Source organism: Aedes albopictus, chromosome 2, assembly GCF_035046485.1.
Source record: "Aedes albopictus strain Foshan chromosome 2, AalbF5, whole genome shotgun sequence".
In the NCBI taxonomy this organism is placed as follows: Eukaryota; Metazoa; Arthropoda; class Insecta; order Diptera; family Culicidae; genus Aedes; species Aedes albopictus.
In genome coordinates, this window is record NC_085137.1 from 414,700,536 (window position 1) to 414,721,859 (window position 21,324).

Genomic DNA, 21,324 nt, shown 5'->3' on the forward strand with positions numbered 1-21,324 from the left:
ATCCAAAGAGGTATTCCTGGAGGAATCCCCGAAGGAATTCCTGGATGAAAATCTAGAGGAATTTCTCGAGGAATCCCTAGATGAATTCCTGGAGGAATCCGTTGAGGAATTCCTGCGGAATCTCAAGAGGAATTCCTGGTGAAATCCCTGCAGAAAAAAACTGGAGGAATTCCTTGGGGAATTCCTGGAGGACTCCATAGAAGAATTCCTGGAGGAATTCCTAAAAGAATTCCTGGAGGAATTCCTAAAAGAATTCAATGAGGAATTCCTAAAGGAATCCCTGGAAGAATCTCTTGAGGATTTCCCGGAGGAATCCCTGGAGAAATTACTGAAGGAATCCATAAAGGAATTTTTGGAGGAAACCCTAGAGGAAATTTCATAGGAATCCTTGGAGGAATCCCTAGAGAAATTCCTGGATGAATATCTAGAGGAATTTCTGGAGGAATCCCTAGAGGAATTCCTGAAGAAATTACTGGAGGAATCCCTTGAAGAATTTTTGGAGGAATCCCAATAGAAATTCCTAGAGGAATCCTTGGAGGAATCCCTAGAGGAATTCCTGGAGGAATCCCCGATGGAATACCTAGAGGAATCCTCGAAGGAATACCTGGATGAATATCTAGAGGAATTCCTGGAGGAATCCCTTGAGAAATTACTAGTGAAATCCTATGAGGAATTCCTGGAAGAATACCTTTGGTAATTCCTGGAGTAATGCCTGGAAGAATCTCTAGAGGAATCTCTTCAGGAATCGCTTGGGGAACTCCTGGAGGAATTCCTTGGAAAATACTTGGAGGAATCTTTTGGGGAATTCCTTGAGGAAACCCTTAGGGAATTTCTGAGGGAGTCCCTCACGAATTCCTAGAGGTATTCGTGGGTGAATCCTTGCAGAAATTCCTGACGTATCCCTTAGGAATCTCTGGAGAAAATTCTTGAGAAATGCTTGCAAAAATTCCCGGATGAATCCTTGGAGGAATTCATTGAGGAATACTTAGAAGACTTCCTTGAGGAATCCTTAGAGGAATTCCTGGAGGAATCCCTTGTGGAATGCCTGGAGGAATCCCTGCAAGAACTCCTGGATGAATCTCTGCAGGAATCTCTGGAGGAAGAATAGCATGCTACCTACGAATCCTAGTTGAATCTCATAAATCTTCTCCATACAAAATGTGGACCATGATCAATTAAAACCCAACACAGTACACATAAAGAAATCTTTGGAAGTCTTCATAATTCTCTTCAAAATTTCAAACAACATAATCACCAGAGTGTATCTAAATGTTATCCAAATTGCCACCAATACGGATCCCATATCCGATCCATCAACATTTCACACAAAACTCATAAAAATCTGATGCAACAAGTTTTACAAAAACTTCCGCATACCACGAATATCCCACCAACAACCAGCCGGAATCACTATTTGTTCCGAAATGTCCACCAGAATGGCCATAGGAATCAATACATGGTGCACAAACAGTGCTTTGCCGCTCAAACTTTGCCGCGCTTTTTCAACATTCTGAATATTTGCGGCATTTTAGTACAATGCCGCGTCTGCCGCAGCTGCTCATTGTGGCCATTCATATGGAGCGCCATGTGATGAATATTTTCCGATGCCGCGCTGCCGCGCGCCGCTCCCCATTGTAGCTGGCCCTTTATGCTTTTGGTCGAAATACGAAGTGACCGAACGTGCGAAAATTGATTTTTAACCTACTTAGAAATGTCGCAACTAAATTTGGATTAGTGCATATTGTTGCTCTTAATTAGCTTAATGATGCGCAATAGAAAAAATAGATTCAAATTTACTTCGCAGCTGCAACTTCGCATGTGCTTCTAGCGACGACTTCGATTTGGTGGTGCGACGATAATAATGTTCCAGGTTCGAATCCCGTCGCGAGCACAATTTTTGTTAATCTGCTTTGAAAAGATTTTCGTGAAAATTGGGTGAGAGAAAATTTAACAGAAAGAAAAGAAATTATCTGCAGGTTGAAGCGATTTTCAGTTATCATGAATCGCTACTCTCGAAAGAAGTGCTGGAGGGGAAAAGCGTGCCTCGAGCAAAATAGTGAAAATAAACTCTCCCGCCGCCGTGAGAATAGCCATATTTCGTATCGATGAAACGAAAATTACGAACCCTGCTATAAACTAATGCAATTTTCTCAAAAAAATCTTGTGAATTGTCATCAAATAAATTAAAGTTTTTGTTGGATGTTTTTTGTAATTCCTTCTGGCATTCGAATATCACCCAAGAATGTCTGGAACAATTCCAGAAGTTCTTGGAAATAGTTAACTGTTTTTTGAATCACCATACTCAAAACTCGGACGATCTTTAGAGTGAGTTATAAGATAGTCTTGTAATAAAAAAATAAATCACTTCCAAATGCTTCAAATATACGCTCAATATTGAAAATGACCCATCTTGCCCCGCGGTCGTTTATATGGAGATTATATGGAATGTATCGCATAAGAAAAATGGCTGAAAAGCATTTAATTTTTCATTTCCAGCGAGTGTAAATATTTTTTCAATCAATACCCTTAACTTTTGTATATTCATGCTGGTAACCAGGCTGGTAACCTACACTGCAAATTTTGTTTGCTGATATTCAGCAAATTTTGCTGATTTTGGTGCTGATTTCATTCAGCAATATGAATTTACTGAATGTCAGCAATTTTTTTTCAACTTGCTGAACAATCCAGCAATTTTGACAGTTGATCAGCAACGTTGTGCTGAAGTTCAGGAAAAATTTTGCTGAAATTCAGCAATTTATTTTGCTGATTTTTTTTGTGCTGGAAGCGTTTCGAAAAATTTGGTGTGTAAGAAAATTATTACCATAATCAAAACATAAGTTTCATCCATTTTTAACAGGGACTTCGATTTGAAACGTCAGAAAACGCAGTAGGCAAGACAAAGTTTGCCTGGTGCAGCTAGTTAAGCCATAAAATAATAGGATATTATCGGCCGTATAAAATTTAAAAATTTTGAAAATAAAACACATATTTAAGGAAAAGCATAAAAGAATACAAATATGGCTGCCACAATGGCCGACTTGGTCGCCTACTCACGTTTTCAAGAGCACCAATGCTTTGCGATTTGTCTTGTCAAACGAAAAATGTAATTTCTACTCTATTAAAGTTTTATGTCATAAAGTTATTTTCATTATGTTAGTGATTGTTAGTCAATATGCTTATGCGTCATTTTTTGTTAAAAAAACAGTAATTTCTGTTCATACTCATTGACCTAAACACTAGTTCCAAAACTGATGAACCTTTACACCAAACACGTTTTACTCCTAGACCCTATCAATACACGGCGTCGCATCCTAGCAACGCACGGGTCAACTATTATGTATTCATCCCTAAAAAAACTTTGAAAAATATTTAAATTAGTTCAATTGTCCTATCGGTCCTACCTAGATAAGCCATGTCATTTTCTAAAGCGTAACCTAGAAATGTCAACCTAGTCATACACAAGTAACGTTGTTCAGCTAACAAAAAGCAGTTAGTTTTTGTCCAAAATGTCACGTCGAACGCATTGACGTCAACAATGCGTTTAAATGTTCGCACGTTAGCTTCGAATCTATCAGCACAATTAAGTGCTGCAAATCTCCTTCCCACTATCAATTCGTCGGTTGATTTTAATTGCTTTATTTAAAGAAAATGTGACCAACATAGTCAAAATTCGAAAAAGCGACTATGACATTAATAAATTACTAATCAAAATCAACCGAGAAACATGGGAAAGAAAGCCCAAACAATATTTCAAAGTCAGCTGGCTGTAAAAGGTTCCAAAACCTGTCACAAATCATATAATACTTTTATTAGGATTTGTAACGATCATCAACACCTTTTCAAATCCAACCGACTCGAAACTATTGCTTGGAAATAGACTCTACTGAGCCCCGGGGGTTCCTCCGTGTTTATCGAGCATGTCTGATGCATATGATCAGCCATACTCCATCTGCAGCAGCCGGTTCGTGATGAACCGTTGGAGGCGCATTAAAGTGTTAAAAAGGTGATATGTTTCACTAAAGAGCACTACATTACAATAATCAAAATGAAACTCCTTCACTTTAATACCGTCAACCCCTGCGAACTTGGCCAGGGTACCATATTTAGGAGCACTAATACGACCAAATATTATCCAAATATTATGGAGCTATTCCAGAAGTGGGGAAAAGTAAACTGTTTTTGCATCTTAGAAAAACCCCCGTGAAACGACGGAAACTTCAGAGGAACTCGCCCTGGAAATTTTTTGAAAGATTTCATCTTAGAGAAATTTCCGATGAAATTCCACTAATTTCAATCGCCGCCGAAGGATTTATTTTTGGGGGAATATCCGAAGGAATTTCTCTTGGAAGAAACTTCAAAAGAGTTTCACAAGGTACAATCTTCAAAGAATTTGGCATTGAGGATCCTTCGCAGAAATGCTTCTTGAAAAAATCTTAAAATAACGAAGCTAAGAAGGAATTCTTCTTAAATCAATTTTAAAAGAAAAATGTCTTCAAGATCATGTCATTATCTGTTACCAGTTGGGATAAAAACTAATAATAAATAAATGAATATGTAACGTAAATGTAATAAAGTTACCTTTAGGTAATAAAATTTTTCATTTTCATTTTCATTTTCATTTTCATTTTGCAGCATTTGGTGGGGCAATGAGAGCGCAAGTCAGTCCAAAGCCGATGATAAGGAGGGGTAATGGCTGAATAGTCTTTGCTGACCACATAAACGCCATGGGATAGGAAAAGGGTATTTTGGTGGGGGATTAGGGTGTTGGTACAGACTTGACAATATCAATGCTATTCAGATGCAAAATAATTTTAAGGCTCAATAGTGAATCGCATACCTTCCAAAACCAAAAAAAAAAAAACAATAATCCTCAAAATGCCTAGCAAGTCATAGAAAGAAAAAACGCCCGATTGTTTATTTTGTCAATTATAACAAACGGAAACTTCCACCCTCTCCGACTCACCAGTCACCCGGGAAAAATGTTCCTTCAGTTCTGGAAAATATATTATCCCCAACTAAGCCCTTAATCGAATTGTCCGCGTGGTCTTGTAGTACCCCTGTTAGGTAAGAATCAGTCATTGCCATACATATTAAATGCTAGACATGACCCCATGGATAGCATTTGCATATGTAAAAGCTTTGCTGATGTGACTTTCCTATTAGGCAATTCTCTCATCTCATGTTTGTCTTCAAAACCTTGTCAAACTTAGAAAATTGAAGCTAATAAACAATGCATTACAAGGTTCGAATTCCCATAGAATGAGATCATTCATTCGCACTACAACACCATAGGAGATAATATCACATTGGCTGATTACAGTACAAATGCGAAAAATCTCCCTCTTCCCCCTATCCGCAACCCGGGGACGCGCCCTGTTGGATTTCGAAAGCCTCGGAGAATATTGCAAAACTTCAATGGCATTCCCATACACTAACCCACATTGCCCATTCAGGGGTCTGACTGGGCCTATTACCCTCCCTCAGTTTGTAATATTCTCACCAACTTGGAATTATATTTTCCCGGCACATAAATGATTTCGACAAATGTTCGATATACTATGCAGCATCATGATCAGTATAACTATATCAGATGACGACGACTTGAAGATCTGATTTTTACAGAATTATTTGCCATTGATTATACATTCAGCTATTCCAATCATTACTGCAAAGCACATCGACCACATGCCTGAAATCAAAGCTTCCTGGAAGATATAATACAAGCCCAGGGAGTTACCTTTAGGTAATAAAATTAAGTTTAAAACTTATTTCGACTTGTTTTCGTTTGACCGAACATGAGTACAATCAAGAAATTTTGCATATTTAATGCTTACGTACCTTCGCCGTCGCTGTTGTAGCTCCTGATAGCTTGGTCGGCTATCCTGTTGTTTGGGTGAGCTCTGTCTACTATCACTGGTTGGGTCACCGTTGTCCCGGATCGGTGCTGTTGGTTTTGCATCCGCTGTGGCATCTGTCCCTGACCCATGCTACTGCTGCTGTGATGACTTTTGCTGTTGGCCACAATCGTACTTATTGCCACCTAGCCCACCACCAGTAGAAGATACGATATTCATGGGTCCGCCATTGTATGAACTGGACCAAGAGCTGGAGCGTTGAACGAGTACGACGGAGAAGGGGACATTACTAATGGACGTCCGGCTGGTACGTTGCTGTATCCTTGCGACTGGTTTTAGGATTGCTGCTGCTGGTGGTGATCGGATGAAACAAACCAACACCTCCGGATTTGACAAGGTTGGCGTACGTTTTGGTGCAGCAACAGCGTTCGCATGCACCAACTGCTGCTGGTCTCCCACGGCATTGTTGGCATCCACTTTCCCCCATCCTCTCCGGAACGATCATTCTCTTCGAGTTCGTCGTCGGAGTCAATGTCCTGATACTGGAAGATATCATTATGGAAGTAATACTTATTCGGCGATTGGACGGCCAGCACGAAGGATTGCGTGATACGGTGCCGACGGTAGCCTACGAATCCACCTGGCTAATCTTGGCATGATAATCGCGAAAGTGCTGGATCTTGTTATGGATCTGTTTCTGGCCGATCACCAGTGCGCCTTCGTGTCCAAACCACCATGGACGAAGCTCGCCGAGTTGTTGTTGATGAAAAGAGGGGCGATATATTTTATCCGCGTTCCGAAAGTGCTATCCGGATTTCGATCTTTCCGGGATTGTCCACTTTGTGCCCTATTTCCTCTGCTGGCTTCAACAGAAGAATCTGTTGGGAAATAGAGGGTAATAATTTTGTTTGTGTACTTATTTACTAAATGCGACGGCTCAACAAGGCAGAAATCTTTGCTTCATACTTACCATTTCCGACGGCGATGAATAATCGCTTTCGGTGAAATCTTTTCCGGTTTTCGCTGGTCGCACATATTCCACTAAAGTCGAACATTTTTCTGGGATGATGATCTGCCTCTACTTTCTACAGCCTTTTCTCGAGCGCACAAAATGTACTGCCGAAAGATTACCCGACCGCGCACCATGATTTTCAAACATAAACAAAACATTGCTTGGTGACCGAGGCGAAGCGGGCGAAATGGGCCTTTTCATTTGACGTCTTAAATCAGCTGATTGTTCGGGCGTTTGACAGTTCTTCTATGAAGATGACACGTTCTTGTTAGCAGCTGTTGTTCAAGCTTTGTAAACAAATGCATGCACGGATCTGTCACATGAAAAGGCCTATATTGGAGAAACTGTCAAAATTTGGCGAAGAGGGGTAATCTAATGCATAAAAACCACGTAAAAATGGTAATTTTTAGCCCCCTCGGAAAATTCATGCTCAAAGAAAAAGAAGAAAACATGGTACCAAAAATTTTCATTGGTTTGTACGGCACTCTTACGTCTGTATAAATTCGTCTGTGTTACAACTAATCATTAATGTAATGCTGATGGTATCCGGATTCGATTTTCGGTACGATCCAGGATAATGAGAATTTGCTTGACTTCCCTGAGTAAATAAAGAGTATGTTTGGACGTTTCATATATGAATACGAAAATGATCTGTTCTGTTGGCAAAGAAATTTCCCAGTCCCATAGAACACCTAGCCTAACAAACAGACTCCGTCTCAGTTGGGGCATCGTGCCAAGAAGACGAAGAAAAACAAGAACAAAAAGCTACTCCACATCGCTTAAACAATGCTTTGTTTTCATACAGTATGCATTTCAGTGAAAGAGCTCATTGCATGCAAATTAATTCCAATGCTATTCTATGCTGAACTAAAAATAAACAATGACCAAACGCGCGATATCCCCATTCTCGGTGCAGGAAATTCCCACCCGGGTGTGCCTCAAAGCACGAAGGTTACTGCAAGTTGTAGCGCTTTCACTTCTTGGTTCTGGCGGTGGCGTTCGATGTTTGCACGAAATTCCAAAGGTTATTCTTTGCATGGCTACACTGAAAATAATCGACACGCCTCATCCATGTTCTTTTACACGTTAATGTATCGTTTAAAACAGCAAGCTATATTAACGTGTAATTCTTTTGAATCAGATGTTGAATAGTTTAGGTTCTAAACCACTGTCTTTTAAACATGATTTGAACGTGTTTGACTGTGTGTTTATGTATCGATAATGAAAATGGTTCACCTCCAACTTAATGTACATCACCGAACTCGCCCGCGTTGAGTATGTCTTAACATGCTTCATTTTTTGGAGACCAGGAACCCGGTACGGGGTGCCTGGTACTAATATTCTAAGAAAATTGACATTTATTATGCCAAACTAACGTGTTTTACACATGATTTCGAAAAGTATATCTTCGCTGAGGATACTGTTCGTATGCTTTTCATAGTTTGCATCTTATGAATCAGTTATTTTTATATTTTTCGTCCTTTCATAGTTCTCGTATGCTTTTCATACATTGAAAAGCGAAATCCATAAGACTTGTCGTATGAAAAATTTCATAAGAAGCATCGTATGAAAATCATAAGATGTGTTATGAAACACCATTGCTAAAACAACAAAATCTTTTATTGGCTTCTAGCCACTACAACTTCCGAAGCGTCGATGGGCGTATGAGTAAAGCACGCACTCGCCAACCTTGCCGTTCCTGGTTCGATTCCAGGTTGCGATTTTTTTTAATTTGTGCAAAATATTTCATACAAGCATGTATGATAGTCATACGACATAATTTCAGATTTTATACGTTATCGATATGGTTTTCATACATGAGTGTTATGAAATTTATACAGTAACAGTATGACAATAGTGTCGTGAATCCGCAATCCATAACCAGCAAAACCGACGCTAGCAGGGAGCGCCGTACGAACACGTCCGTTCGTCTCCAAATCCGTTTCAAGAAGGAAGAGAAAACCGAAAACGAGCAGACTTGATGCTCGGCTTGCTTCGTCGGTCTCTTCTTGTTCGGCGCATCTGTCATTGAACCGATTCGTTATGTCGACTCAGTTTTGTCAAATGCATACACTGAAATGAATTTACAACTTCGATCCAAAGAATTTCTTAGACATTTTAATTATCTATTTCATACTCCGCTACATACACTACAAATAGTAGTTGGCGCTTTGAATCCAAAATCATAGTTCGCATCTTTTGTGGTGATGGTGAACAGTGTAGTTTGTTTCTGCAGTGCAGTGCTATTTTAATCAAATTTTCGTGTGAAATAGTGGATTTGCCGCTAGAAATTTATTTCTACAGCGAGCATAATAGTGTTTTGAAGCAGGATAAGTAGGAGGCAAATTGTCTCGAGTGCTTGTTCTTGTATAATTGTGCATTTATTTTTGCCCCAGCGCTGGCTGGCGGCTGGTAAATTTTTGATTTATTGTGTTGTCTCATCTGTGTTAGCGTTGCGTGCGTGTTTGTCTGTAGTATCGTGTATGTGGTAAGCTATACGAGATGGCTGAGTGTGTTTGCGGTAGTGCCATACTACCGTCGGACATACCGACTGCATGCTCGAGGTGTTCTAGAGTGTACCATTACAAGTGCACTCCTCTGACGAAAGCTGTAGCAAAGCTAGTCAGTGAGAACGAAAATCTGGAATTCAAATGTGGTGATTGTTTATCGGGCCAGTGTTGTGGCGAGCAGAATTTGGCGCTCTCGACCGTCCAAAAGTTCGAAGAAGAAATGAAGAAGATCTCTTCGATTTCTGACTCGATCAGTGGCGTTCGAGAGCAAATTGCTGCTCAGATAAATGACGCGTTAAAGATCGGGATGGAAGAATTGGGGAGAAGTATAAATAGTGCTATGGAAAAGGCTGTTTCTGAACTTGGTAGATCTGTGAGCAAAGAGTTGGAAAGTATGAAATGTTCATTTTTCGAATTTAATCCGTCTAAAACAGTAGCTGCGATGAATAGTAAGCAAGGTACATCAAGAACGGCTTCGGAGCCGAGCCTGAATCCCAGAGGCAAAAAGCGAAAGGTTCAAGAAGACGTTGACGCGACGTCGGATAATGTTTTTTGTGAAAGTATTAGTTTCGCGGAAGTAGTTAAAAGTAATATTGGGACTAAAATTAAAAAGAAAAGTTACAGAAAGAAAAGCACTGCGAATGATGAAGTGACTCGTAAGGCTCGTCCGGTCATTGTGATCAAGCCAAAAGAGTCCAATCAGAGTAGCGAGGATACTCGCAAAGTTTTGAATAGTAAATTAGATCCAAAAAAACACAAAATCAGTAACTTTAGACACGGGAAAGATGGCTCTATTATCGCTGAGTGTGCAACAGGCTACAATATTAATGTTGTGAAAGATGGCATTCAAAGCGATTTGGGTGAAAACTACAATGCTGTTGTTCCCTCATCGGTGCCAAGACTTAAAGTGAAGGGCATGAGCGAGAAGTTTTCCTCCGATGACTTCATTATGATTTTAAAAGATCAAAATGAAGACATCGCCATTAATGAAGTAAAAGTAATAAGAATGTATGAAAATCCACACCTTAAGTACAATAAGTACAATGCGGTAATTGAGGTCGATAAAGAGACCCATAATTGTTTGTTGACCGCCGGAAAGGTATTCATAAAGTTTGATAGATGTCGTATTGTTCCCGAAATTCATGTTTTGAGATGTTTCAAATGTGGAGAATTTGGGCATATGAGTATGAATTGCAAAAATTGTGAAGCATGCTCTAGATGCAGTGGAAGTCACAAGACATCCGAATGTACGGCAACCGTTTTGAAATGTATAAACTGTAAAAAGGTCAATGTAGAGCGTAACATGAACTTGGACGATAACCACGGTGCATTCAGTCATGAATGTGAAGTTTTCAAGAGGTTGTACAATAGGAAAAAGAGCAGCCTACATTTCAATGAATAGCAACCAAGTTCCAGAAGCAATGTGAATCTTTTTGATATTTTATATTTGAATATAGCCGGGTTAACTACAAACTACATAGAATTACGTCAGATTGTAGAAGAAAAACGTCCAAATCTAGTATTTCTGTCTGAAACGCATATTGTTGATGTAAATGCCTTTGATCAGTATAGTATTCCGGGATATAATGTGGCTGCCTGTGTATCACATTCGAGACATACTGGCGGAGTTGCTATTTATGTCAAAGAATCAGTTCAATACAAGCTTCAATTGAACGAGGTTTGTGAAGGAAATTGGTTCTTAGGCATTGCGGTTGTACGTGGCATGAGGATCGGTAATTATGGTGTTTTATATCACTCTCCCAGTTCAAATGACCAGCGATTTATTGAAATTTTAGAAAACTGGCTTGAGGTATTCTTAGATTATAGTAAATTAAATATACTTGCTGGAGATTTTAATATCAATTGGTGTGACAATCCGAATTCGAATCATTTGAAACGGTTAGCTGACTTTTTTAATTTGAAACAGACAGTAAATGTTTATACGCGTATTTCCCAACACAGTAAAACTTTGATTGACCATGTATATTCAAATTTTGATTCTGTTAGTGTCGTTGCAAATTCTGATTTAAAACTTACTGACCATGAAACTTTAGTTATCAATATTAACGAATCTAGTAGCGAGGATAATGATCTTGTGAAATTGAAGTGTTGGAAGAAATATTCGAAACAAGCAGTTTCGAGTCTCGTCGCAAGACATGTGGATTTTCATGCAAACGGCGGTTCTTTAGATCATAAATCAGCTGTTTTAACTGACGTCTTGAAAACTTGTACCAATCAATTAGTCGAACAGAAATTAGTTTCAATTAAAAACTCGAACAGCTGGTACAATTTGGATCTTTTGCGCCTATACTTACGCCTATTTTACGCAATAGAGACAAACTGTATAAAAAATGGCGTAGAAGAGAAAATTATAGCAATTGGAAAAGGTACAAGGTCGTGTGTAATAAATACTCGCAACTGGTTAAACAAACTAGATGCGAGTATATTCAGAGGAAAATTGATCATCATCAAAACAACAGCAAAGAGTTATGGAAAATTTTGAAATCTTTGTTAAAACCTAGTAATTGTAAACCGCGATCCATAACCTTCAACGGCACACTAGAAGAGTCTGAACAAGTTATAGCGTGTAGATTTAATGAATATTTCGTCGATAGTGTTTCATCTATTAATCAATCAATTGAATTAGTAGATGAGCCTGACGAATTAAAACAGCCAATTAGTATTAACAGTAGATTTGAATCTTTTCACCCAATAACTTTGGAAGAATTGAAAAATATTTGCTTTTCTATGGGCAAAACGGCTGGCGTAGACAATGTAAATGCGAGAGTTATACAGGATTGCTTTGATGTCATCGGACACAATCTGCTGGACCTAATTAATGAATCGTTACAAACTGGGCACGTGCCGCACGTTTGGAAGGAATCATTAGTGATTCCCATTCAAAAAGTTGCTGGAACGATTAAAGCCGAAGAGTTTCGTCCCATCAACATGTTGCACACTTTAGAGAAAATTTTAGAACTTGTTGTTAAAGGCCAGCTGTTAGCATATTTAAATAGTTTTGATTTGCTGGTACCAGAACAATCGGGATATCGGGAAGGTCATTCCTGTGAAACCGCATTAAATCTGGTGCTAGCAAAATGGAAAGAAAAATTAGAGCGCAAAGATACGATTGTTGCTGTTTTTTTGGATCTGAAACGCGCTTTTGAAACAATTTCTCGGCCCTTGTTGTTGCAAACAATAAAGCGCTTTGGATTTGCGGGTTCTGCATACAGATGGTTCGAAAGCTATTTGTGTGACAGAGCCCAACGGACTGCTTTCAATGAATCAATTTCGAGCCCCGTGGCGAGCAGCCTTGGCGTACCACAGGGGAGTGTATTAGGGCCCGTTTTATTCATTATGTACATAAATGACATGCGGCGAGTCTTACGATTTTGCGATATTAATCTTTTTGCTGATGATACCGTTACTGAGACGAGACTCGCGAAGACGGTCTTCTTTTTCTCCACTTTGTTATTTTTTTCTTCTTCCTATCTGTGTTGACATCATGTTTTGGGCTGGTGGTTCAAACACGTACGTGATCGCAGCACCTCACATGCAGTGTGACTGAATCCCATTCACGCACAAAATCATGTTGAGGTGAAATTTTGCATCGCCAACAATCGCCAAGCAAAGTAATCATTGGAATATTTTGTTTTCAATTTATTTTTGACAGTACAGGAGAAGAAAATGCTGCTCGGAGTGAATTTTGGCTTCAGAACTTATCGCGGATAGCAATACTTTCCTCGTTTTAGGTAACGTAATCAAACGGGCTACAACTGACAGCTCAGTTGGGCTGCACTTGACGTTGCTTTTTTTCCTCTTCGCGAGTCTCGTCTCAGTACCGTTATATTCATTGCAGCCAAAGATTTAGGGGAAGCCGTTTCACAAATGAATGCAGATTTACGTTCTCTGAGTAAATGGTTGAAGTACAAACAGTTGAAATTGAACATAAGTAAAACTAAATTCATGGTAATATCGCGGAATCGAGTAAATTATGAAGTCTCTGTAGAAATTGATAGTGAGACAATTGATCGCGTGCGCGAAATTAAATATCTTGGCGTGATTATTGATGACAGACTAAAGTTTGACGCTCACATCGACAATGTCATCAAGAAAATAGCCAAAAAGTATGGTATTCTATGTCGATTAAAAAACGATTTGACTATTGCTAGTAAAATACAGTTGTACAAATCAATCATTTCTCCACACATTGAGTTCTGTCCATCCATTTTGTTTTTAGCTAATGAAACACAAATATCAAGGCTACAGCGTTTGCAAAATAAAATAATGCGATTGATTTTAAGATGTCACAGATTCACTTCCTCAACTTTTTTGTTGGACGCCCTTCAGTGGCTGTCAGTGAAGCAAAGAATTGTCTATCTAACGTTGGTGTTCATTTTTAAGTTAAAGAATGGTATGTTGCCTAGATATTTGTGTGATCGAATTGAAAGAGGAAGTGACATTCATAGTTATAACACTAGAAACGCGGATCAAATACGAACACCCCACTTTTTGCATGGTGCTTCACAAAATTCCTTGTATTATAAAGGTATAAATGTTTTCAATTCGATGCCTGACCACATCACGAATGCAGTAACTCTATCACAGTTTAAGAGACTATGTATTTCACACGTAAAAGCTGCTTTTTGAACAGCTACTCTGTTGACTTTTTATTCTTGACTAGATTTTGTATCTTGACGAAGTTTACCAACGGATATTTTGTGTGGACAATTTATATTTTTGTAATAGGAGGCACGAACAAACTATAATGGTCGCCCCGATGATGATGATGGATTTTATATTTATTGACGTAGTATTATTAACTGAACTTATTTTGTGTAGTCTACAAAAGTTTGAGTCTCGCGCGCGGTGACAGGTATAAATGACATTTTTGTATTTATTTATCATATGGAATATTTCTACTGTTGAAGGATTCTGTAGATTAGTAGTGAGTTGTCTAGTTGAATGTCGGGAATTTCTTGAGAATGAGAATATTGCCGACTGTTTTGACATCGCGCGAACGTTATCAATCCTCGCAATATTTTTGATTTTCAGATCTTTCATGATCACTAGTAACGCTTGCAAACATCTGTAGATGAGAGCAGCAGTATTTCGAAATTTATGTTTTTGCTGTACAGTATGACAAATTATAATGTTGTTTATATCTGTGAAAAGAATCAGACCGTACTTAGTTTGCAAATCTGATTTTATTGATCATAATTAATAATTATCTTAAAGATATATCGTCTAGCTCAAACCTTTGTAGGGGTATGTGGCGGGACCATCATCATCATCATCATCAACTATGATTTTCGCAAGAAATTCTTGTGGCAAAAAAACATAGTTGATTCGTATGATTCTCGGAGTTGCAGTATCCTCAGTGTATGATTGGTTTGACACGTTAAATTCAGATGTTTCCCAAGTGGTGAAAATTCATGTTTGAAACATGTGGCTCGAACGTGTAGAATATTTTCAGTGTAGATTACGAACTGCAGAAAGCCCACCTTTACAACGAGGCGGCGCAATCATAAACTAAACAGACATGGTACATAATTAGAGACGCTTGAACTGGACAAAGGTCACTATATCAGCAGCACCATACCGTCGTAGAACCGCGGTGAATCAACGAACGAGAATGTGGTAGCCCCCGTACCTTACTCAAGTTCGCCATGTTTGCGTGTTTCGGAAATTTCTGATTGCATGGGGCGGGCATAGCAGAGAGCTATCCTACAAGGTCGATTGTTGTTGTTGAAGTATGTGCTTTCCCATTTAAAAATATCACCTTGACAGCTAAGCGGCAGCGACGCGACATGAGTGTGACTCAGGCATTTTCTTTTTTGTGGCTTGAATGCAATGAGAGTATATTACAGGTGAGGAAGAAGAAGAGATGGCTATGTATTAGTAAGCAAAGAAAAATGTAAACACAAATAGTGACGTCACTATTTGACACGCGTTCTTATGGGAGCTCGCTTTGCTTGTAGTAGTGACATGTTTTGCACCAGACACGGATCTCACGCACACGAAGTATCTTCTTCCCCACCTTTAATGGACTCTCATTGGCTTGAATGTAAAGTGACGGTTTTTTTTGAGGAAAGGTCAAAGGCGTGACAATGCAATGGATTTGTGGACTGAATTGCAACAAAAGCAAATTATAATCACGTATGGAATGATGGAAGTAAATGAGATAGGGTATGTGTTCCATCAGTAATCTCACGCTCCCATGTTCATCCTATTCGAAAACAAGCGATTAGGGCATCGACTGATTCCGTTCTTTTTGTTTTCAAGGGTGCTCACTTCTACCAAAAAATACAAAAATAAGAAACAAAACAAACAGCGCTTCAATCCCTTGTTTTTCGTAGGATGAAAATAGGAGCCACGTGCTTAATAAGGGAACCAATACCGTATTATTCATATCTAAATCCATGGTAGAATAAAGCAAAGCAAAGCAAAGCAAAGATAACCGTACACATCGTAGTTGCTACTCCGTGATTGACCAGAACAATCGAAGTTGCACAGAGAGCCAATGAATGTGAAAGCTTGGGACTAGCTAACCTTTCTCAATGTGCACAATTCGAGAGTTCAGCTATTTAAAGTCAATAACGGCGCTGGCCACGTCCTTACGGTCATCAGGAAAGGGAAGGAATGTTAGTTCGACAACCGTTGCTACTAGAAACCGTGGAATTCACAGCATCCCCACAGTTGTCACGGGAAGGAATGGTGGTTAGTAGGGTAGGTGTAGGGTTTGTACTGGCATGCACTCTCTATGTTTACATTGAGTGTGTAGGTAGTACGAAATGAGCAGTTACGAATGAGCGTGTAGAGTGACAGTTGCGATGAAGTGGAGCGTCGGCGGACGGCGGACAGCGAACATGTGGGAAGTGTGGTGAATCCGAACGACTGGAGAAAAGCTTCTGGACTGGAGAGCTGGAGTTTGCCGTAGCGAGAGTTGCTTCCGGAAGTGGACCCTACAATTGGCGACGAGGATGGGATGGAAGTTTGAAGGCCTCGTATACGGTGAAAGTTTTTGGCCCCTTGAACGTGTTTGTTTTGAGATGGCTTGCTGGCAGGTTGGTTGGTGTTGTGATGATGGGAGAAACGGTGCAACAATTCGGCAGGTGAAGTTTAAGGAGGAAGTGCAATTATTTGCACGGAATTGATGACACAGTGTTTTGAAAATGCAGGTGTTGATGAATATTTTTTTTGGACAGCTCATTGAGAGAGCATGCTTGTATGATGTTTCAGTGGAGAAGTGTGAATGCGCGTGGTACATTCGGTATTTACCTGAACATTTTTTCAACCGTGGCGGGTTGCCGGTTGAAGAAAATTTTAACCGTAGCGGGTGTCGGTTAAAAGAACACATGAGACCGTGGCGGGTGCCGGTCGAAGCAAGTTTAACTGTTGCGGGTGCCAGTTAAAAAGGACAAAAAGACCGTTGCGGGTGCCGGTCGAAGGAAATTCAACCGTTGCGGGTGCCGGTTGAAAGGACAATTGAGACCGTGGCGGGTGCCGGTCGAAAGGAACTTAACCGTTGCGAGTGCCGGTTATAATCGAGGCCGTGGCGGGTTGCCGGTCGAAAGAAACATCTGATCGTTGCGGGTTGTCGATCAAAGAGAATGATTAACCTTGAAAGTTCCTGCGAGCAGGGTGCTTGGGAGCAAAGTAGTGATTCCATGGCTTGGAGGAGCCTGGAAAAGGATCCGTAAATTCCTGCAATCAGGTGACGTCAAGGTATTGTGTTGTCATGACTCAAGGGTGCGTTGAATAGTAGTAGTTGGTAATGGTTTTGGCAGTTCCTGTAACCACAACATGGTAACATTTCCATGGCTGAGGGCGCATGGAAATAACGCAACTTGCTTTAGAAGCTCCTTCCTACCGGAATAGGGTGCTTGGGAATAGGGAAGTGCTTACATTGCATCTTGGAGAAAACCAGGGTATATTAGTGGATCCATTGATTGGGAACAGGGTGATGATTGGCTGGATGATGGAGAGGCGATGCCTTGCATGTTGTGTTTGAAGGCAGTGTAGTGTTTGCATGGTTTGAGGATGCCTCTAGGAAGATTGATCTGACTTAGAGATTCCAAGTTGCGCTTGAGACTTTGAGAGCACTAGAAGTAAATCGTATTATCGCCTGATAGTTCTTGCGGGAGACGTGCGGGCGTGAATCATTGTATTCCATGGTTTGAAAGTACTTGTAATGGGTAATACATGTATATAATGGATCACTAAAATAACTAAAACGGCCGCTTCACAGAAAGCGCCACTGTAGCCTTGTGTATTTGACGTAACTCCACTGCTGTCACAATGTTAATGTCTATATACGCTGGCGCCTTTGTTTACATGCGGTGAACACTAGAAAAGTTTGCTTAATTGATCCATTGATTCAGGCTTGGAAGAGGAGAACAGGTTTTTCGTAATTCGATGGATTTGATGCAACAGTTGTCACAATTACACCAAGCGAGCGTGTGATGTTTGATGGTTTGTGCAAGGAGTGGAAGGGAAAGCGAGACATGTTTTGTTTACTGATCCGGATGCTGGATTCAAGAATGGATTGTTGATTATACCAAGGGTTGCTGAAACTTGGTTGTTGAAGATTGGCTAGCTATCTGTACGCGGATGGTTGGGATTGGAATGAGAAAATTTGGCTGGACTTTGTCAATTGCGCACTTGAGAAGTTGGTTGAAAAATAAAGTATCTAGTGTTGAAAGGAGTTGACGTCTATGATTAATAAATCTTACACCGTACACCGAAAGGGTCAACAATATTATGAAAAGCAGTGTGTGGTTCGAATAAAGCATAAGTTCGGAGAGTGACACACGTGGCTCCTATCAAACCAAATGAGTATAAGGCACAGACAGAAAACGTGACTAAGAAGAAAAACTAGTGACATCAAGGTTTGAGTTCATTGTGAATGGCTAAGATGTGTTGTGCCATGAAAATTAAAATTTTTGAGAGATAAAGAAATCCTTAAGGTATGTTTTTGTTTGGATTTGTTGAGTGTGGGATCTCACATCGACCCGGAAACCTCTGCACCAATGGAAACAGTCAGCTGGTTGAAGAGTTAAAACATTTGGAGTGTTAAAACAGCATTGTCCTATGTTAAGCATTTTGTCTTACTTAAAAAAAGTTTCTCTCATATACATTATTTATATTGATTTATTCACTTGCTTGACGCATTGGTGCAGTGCGGCTTATATTGTCGGGCCGCCACCAAACCGGACATCGCACAATCAAGTCGCGACGCGACCCAACTCGCGACGTTTTTGAATCATGTCAAAAGTAGTGCGCATCCTTCCCGTTGATGTCAGCAACACAACGCACTAGATGCGAAACAGTTGCGACACTTGTGGGTCAAGAAAATGGCAATTTTTGATTGAATGTCTGTCTTGATTCCAACCGGATAGACAATATAATTCTATCGAACTTTGACGAATACAGTGGCTTTTCTAAATTATTTCCTTGCCATGGAAAAGTGTGTATGTGTAACTATTGACAAAGCTATTGACTGTTGTTCATTGATAAAAGGTTGGAATAAGAATTGGAAAAGGTTTGAAAAGCCAAGGGGAAGTTATTCGAAAATAGTTGAGCCACGTCACATCACGTTGATGTTGGGGAGCATGTGGGCCGGCATGCAAAGATGCAAGGAGGTTGATGGTAGCTGCTGAACGCAGAGTCTTGTTTTGTGGATTGTTCTGATAATTTGTGTGACGGGGTTTGATAATTAAGAAGGAGAAGGTTATGGATAGTTGTTTCTGGTTCCGCGGATGTGTTTTCGTGTTTGACAGATGTTGGATCTCCAGTTAGTCCAATGCAGTGGTGCTTTGGGCTGAAGCATACCTCGGGCCAAATTGAGATTTAGCGTCTAAGCCGCAGGCCGCAGTTTGAGCAACACTGGTCTAATGGATAGGGCTTGCGATTTCCAACCCAGAGAAGCTGAATTGGATTCCCGTCTCGATCGTAAGGTATTCGAGACTTCCTAGATGTGATATATCAATGAGCTTTTCCACAATGTGCAAATTCGTCCAATAGCAGGTGGGGAAGGTCCTTGATGTTAGATTGCTTATGGAATGTTGCGACTGGGCTGGAAAAAGTCCAGCGGAGGCGTTGTGGATTGTTGTTTTCAAGTATTGAGTTGCATAGTGTAAATGATGGGTGCTGAGTGATAATAAGGCTGGTATAGCATTTCAGAGCATGGGTTAAATTTGCTGAATTCAAGGGAATCTGTAGTTTTAGTGTTATATAAAGAGAGATTTGTTTAGATGTCAGGTTCCTATCATTTTTTTAAAGAAAGATGGGGGTGTAGGGTTTGTACTGGCATGCACTCTCTATGTTTACATTGAGTGTGTAGGTAGTACGAAATGAGCAGTTACGAATGAGCGTGTAGAGTGACAGTTGCGATGAAGTGGAGCGTCGGCGGACGGCGGACAGCGAACATGTGGGAAGTGTGGTGAATCCGAACGACTGGAGAAAAGCTTCTGGACTGGAGAGCTGGAGTTTGCCGTAGCGAGAGTTGCTTCCGGAAGTGGACCCTACAGTAGGGTAAGGTGTGGATCTAGGAGCCACCTCTGTTAGGTGATATGATCCACTAATTATATGGAAATACACGTCGCGGTCTTCATCACGATTATGATTTATTTGATCACGATGACCACTGATCCCGGATTTCGTGCTCGCGTTTCCATCGCCCTACCGTGGAAACCGACTGATCTACGATTATTGTAGCGCGATTCTGATCCCGGATTTTTCACTCGCACTTCCATCGCCCTACCGAGAAAACCGACTGACCAACGAATATTGTAGCGCGATTCTGAACCCGGATTTTTCACTCGCACTTCCATCGCCCTACCGTGGAAACCGACTGACCAACGAATATTGTAGCGCGATTCTGATCCCGGATTTTTCACTCGCACTTCCATCGCCCTATCGAGAAAACCGACTGACCAACGAATATTGTAGCGCGATTCTGATCCCGGATTTTTCACTCGCACTTCCATCGCCCTATCGAGAAAACCGACTGACCAACGAATATTGTAGCGCGATTCTGAACCCGGATTTTTCACTCGCACTTCCATCGCCCTACCGTGGAAACCGACTGACCAACGAATATTGTAGCGCGATTCTGATCCCGGATTTTTCACTCGCACTTCCATCGCCCTACCGTGGAAACCGACTGACCAACGAATATTGTAGCGCGATTCTGATCCCGGATTTTTCACTCGCACTTCCATCGCCCTACCGTGGAAACCGACTGACCAACGAATATTGTAGCGCGATTCTGAACCCGGATTTTTCACTAGCACTTCCATCGCCCTATCGAGAAAACCGACTGACCAACGAATATTGTAGCGCGATTCTGATCCCGGATTTTTCACTCGCACTTCCATCGCCCTATCGAGAAAACCGACTGACCAACGAATATTGTAGCGCGATTCTGAACCCGGATTTTTCACTCGCACTTCCATCGCCCTACCGTGGAAATCGACTGACCAACGAATATTGTAGCGCGATTCTGATCCCGGATTTTTCACTCGCACTTCCATCGCCCTACCGTGGAAACCGACTGACCAACGAATATTGTAGCGCGATTCTGATCCCGGATTTTTCACTCGCACTTCCATCGCCCTACCGTGGAAACCGACTGACCAACGAATATTGTAGCGCGATTCTGAACCCGGATTTTTCACTAGCACTTCCATCGCCCTACCGAGAAAACCGACTCTCTAAATCCATGGTAGAATAAAGGGGATAAACCAGCCTCGGGCTGAATTACCCCATAAAAAAATTCAACAATAATAAAGACCCTATTAGACGTGTCAAATATTTGGCCAAACAAGCCCAACAAATGTTCAACATAACGTGAATCATAGCAACCTTGTATAGGTACATGTCGGACTTCAATGGCAAATATTTGGCATAATGACAAACAGTCTAATGGCACCTTAATAAAGTG

The 21,324-nt window shown here is 40.6% G+C and overlaps 1 protein-coding gene across 11 annotated transcripts in view; it reads right to left on the bottom strand.

Annotated features, from left to right (window-relative positions):
• Positions 1-21,324, bottom strand: part of LOC109426825 (protein encore) — a 739,407-nt gene that overhangs the window by 360,001 nt on the left and 358,082 nt on the right. For 2 of the 11 annotated variants that reach the window (XM_062853482.1, XM_062853481.1), the window contains exons 1-2: positions 6,826-6,972; positions 5,839-6,733 (exon numbers count right to left, since the gene is read on the bottom strand). The exons of the other annotated variants lie outside the window; for them this stretch is intronic. The gene's annotated coding sequence lies outside the window, so the exon portion shown is untranslated. Of the gene's footprint in view, positions 1-5,838; positions 6,734-6,825; positions 6,973-21,324 lie in introns of those variants that run through there. 11 annotated transcript variants of the gene reach the window in all.